The sequence below is a fragment of the Mesoplodon mirus genome (genome assembly GCF_964341445.2).
Source record: "Mesoplodon mirus genome assembly, chromosome: 6".
Taxonomy (NCBI): Eukaryota; Metazoa; Chordata; class Mammalia; order Artiodactyla; family Ziphiidae; genus Mesoplodon; species Mesoplodon mirus.
Window position 1 is genome coordinate 20,425,826 of NC_138982.1, and position 3,403 is coordinate 20,429,228.

At 45.9% G+C, this 3,403-nt stretch overlaps 1 pseudogene across 1 annotated transcript; it reads right to left on the reverse strand.

Moving 5' to 3' along the window:
- Positions 1-463: 463 nt before the first annotated feature.
- On the reverse strand, positions 464-1,044 carry LOC309806472 (large ribosomal subunit protein uL22-like; annotated as a pseudogene). Its single transcript has one exon. The product of its transcript is annotated as a large ribosomal subunit protein uL22-like (transcript).
- Positions 1,045-3,403: the final 2,359 nt, after the last annotated feature.

Consider the following 3,403-nt stretch of genomic DNA (forward strand, 5'->3'; position numbering starts at 1 on the left):
CCCAGAGGTCACTATTTTGGCATCAAGACCCAGCCCCACAACAGGCTCCAGGCTCCAGAGCTGCTTTTCTGATTAGCATCTTTCTCGCTTTGTCTTTCCTGATGTCTTTGCCTCTTTTCTTCTTCTTCTTCTTCTTTTTTTTTAAGAAGATGTTGGGGGTAGGAGTTTATTAATTAATTTATTTATTTTTGCTGTGTTGCATCTTCGTTTCTGTGCGAGAGCTTTCTTTAGTTGTGGCAAGCGGGGGCCACTCTTCATCGCGGTGCGCAGGCCTCTCACTATCGCGGCCTCTCTTGTTGCGGAGCACAGGCTCCAGATGTGCAGGCTCAGTAGTTGTGGCTCACGGCCCTAGTTGCTCTGCAGCATGTGGGATCCTCCCAGACCAGGGCTCGAACCCATGTCCCCTGCATTAGCAGGCAGATTCTCAACCACTGCGCCACCAGGGAAGCCCCCTTCTTTTTTTTTTTTTTACTTTTATTTGCATTTATTTTTTGTGGCATTTATTCCCGGGCCATAAGTTTTTATTTCTTCAGTTTCTTCTGGGATATCTTCTCCTTCTGGGCAACCTCATCTTCTGGTTTAGGAACAATCTGTTCTTTTTCAGTAAGGATCATCTCAATGTGGCAGGGAGAGCTTATGTATGGGTTGATCCGGCCATGAGCTCTGTAAGTCCTGTGACACATCTTGGGGGCTCTGTTCACTTGCATGTGCTCAATGGCCAGAGAATCTACATCTAAGCCCTTAAGTTCAGCATTACTCTGCATTTTTGAGCATGTGCAGTAAAAATTCAGCACTCTTTTTGGGCCACCGACCCTCCACCCAGCCCCACTGTTTGACCTGGGCACACCTACCAACTCCACCATTGTAATGATGGAATGGCACACATTGCTTCTAAAGTGACACCCTTCAGATACTTGGTGGTTTTTCAGATATGCATACCCTTAATGGCCTGGGCTGTTTCACGAGTGTTCTTAAAGTGAACACAAAGGTTTGAACCTCTTGACTTGCTTTGGGGTTTTCGGGGTCGAGTGAATAGCGGACCATTTTAAGAGGTCATCTCAGGCTGCTTACCAGAAAAGAAAAAGCTCTTTTCTTCTTTAATTGAGTTTTAGCTTTGTAGCAGACACCGTCAGCACCCTTCCCCCCAGTTCTTTTTTCTCACCCCCTTACCTTCCAACTGCCAGCGTTTACTTTGCCTGACATCTCTCTCTGACCCAAAATTCCCTTTGCACACCTGCCAGATGATCGGACATTTGCAGAATTCACCACTCCCCCACTCCTCAGTGGCTCTCCCCCAATGACGGAGGGGGTAAGTATATATATTGTGGTTCCCTGGTACCCCTCAGCTGAGAAAACTCTGAAGCATGTGTCCTACACTGGCTCTCAGACCTCCTCAGCTGTGTAAGCTCCAGTTGCCCTCAGGGGTAACTTGATTGACATTGAACCTCTGGCTCCTTTTTCTACCTAGCTCACTTTCCCAGTCCCCTGCACGTATTTGTTGGCATTGCCTTCCAGAAAAACTACTTTCACACGAATCCATGTCTTGGGGGGCATGAATCATGTGGCTGGGGGAACCCAAACTAAAATAGGCTTTCATCAACCCCCAATTCAACCTATCTGAAAGTTAAAAGAAATGTGTTTACTAGAAAAAAGTAAGAGAAGAGATCGGTGCAAAGAGGAAGGGGTAGAAATTCTGATAAAACACGGTTCTCATTAGCAATGTCCCAGAAAATAAGCCACATGCCCATTGTCAGGGTCGGAGTATGACAAAGGAAATATGGTCTGTAGAATCTCTGGGAAGAGATCCAGTCAAGAGCACTGGCCTCTGTAGTGGACATGTTTGCAGTTCCTAACCAGCCTGGTAACCTCCAAGTGTGAGTATTAGCAAGAGGGTCATTTGGGTTCCGACTTCTCATGATTCAGATGGTCCATCACTTTTGTGGAAGAATATGGTGCCAGAAAGGCCAATTTTCTGTGAATTCAATCACCTGAGGAACTCCTGAAGGAAGACCCAACATGAGTGCCCCCACCTAAGCTACTGAGAAAACATTTATCTTCTCCTCCGAGGAATTCTGGGTGGCATTGTCCTGGAAGATGCACAGCTGTCAGTTTCCTCAACCCCATGGAAGAGTCCCATGGACTGAGGCTTATCCTGTCATCTCTCTCCTTTTATTGGTTGAAGAGCAAGTAATGTATTATTGTTTCAACAGAAACTCAGAATTGTCTTTTGAATTTGTGAGGTCAATTTCAAATAACTATTCAAGCTCTGGAAAAGAAGGTCAAGTTCATCATCATGCTTTGATTATAGTTCTCCTGTCTGTTATCCTTTGCTTTTTGGAAGACAGTTATGTTGAATGTGTAAAACAAGTGGAGGCAAGTTGGAAACTTTGCAAACACTTATGACTTACACTGAACTTCAAGAGGTGGAGGGAGAGAAAGGTTTGGAAAGGTAAAGACAGATTGGGTGGGTACTGGGAAGTAGGAATGAATACTATTGATAGGTGGGCTGAAGCCCTTGAAGAGGGCTTTGGGCCACAGTGATGGATGTGAACATTATCGTGGGGTTAATGGCGATTCCACTGAATATTTTTGAGCATGGGAGTGATGCAGTCGACGTGATGAATGGAGTCCCTTCAAAGGTTTTCTTTTACTGCCACAATTTCCTTTCATTCAGAGACGTCATGCAGGATAGATTAGGTGACACATGTGAGATTCGGTTTGACCTTTTTTTTTAGGTCAAAGCAGTCGACTGTTGGCAATGTCATGGGGTTTCGCCTAATATATTCCAAGTGAAGTAACTAGAACTAGCTTGAAACTTCTGGTTTGGGAGTGGAATCTCTAATGTGTTCTTCATTCTGTCCACTGGCAGCTGCTGTGTCCTGCCACTGGAAGATGGGCAACACCCAGGGGAGGACCCCCAAGGACTTTTCTTTCCTTGACCCCTGCCAGGTGGAGTCACTTGCAGGCCAGCATCAGAGAAGCCCTGCTGATCTCCCTCTCCTTCCAAAGCCAGCTTCTCAGGGGGAGGAAGTGTTAGCATGTGGTGCTCACTCCTTCAACTTCCCAGGACTGAGAAGAGCCACTGGCTTCTTCAAAGGACTGTTGTTAACCTGCAGAGTCTCCTAGAGAGGTGACCATAGATCACACGACCAGATGGCCTGTAGTGAGCCCCTGTGAGAAGGGGAACGGATGGATCTGTCAAACTTTTTATTGGAGTGGAGATGAGGATAGTGGGAAGGAGGAAAAGAGGGAGAAAGACTGAGAGAGGGAGAGAGAGGGGAGAAATTGAGAAAGAACTAGAACTAGAAGTTTGGAAACAAGACTAGTTTGCTAACTGTGTACCTCCATGCTAATCTCCCATGAGAAAATTAAAGCAGTTGAACTGTCCAAATCCCAAACAAGA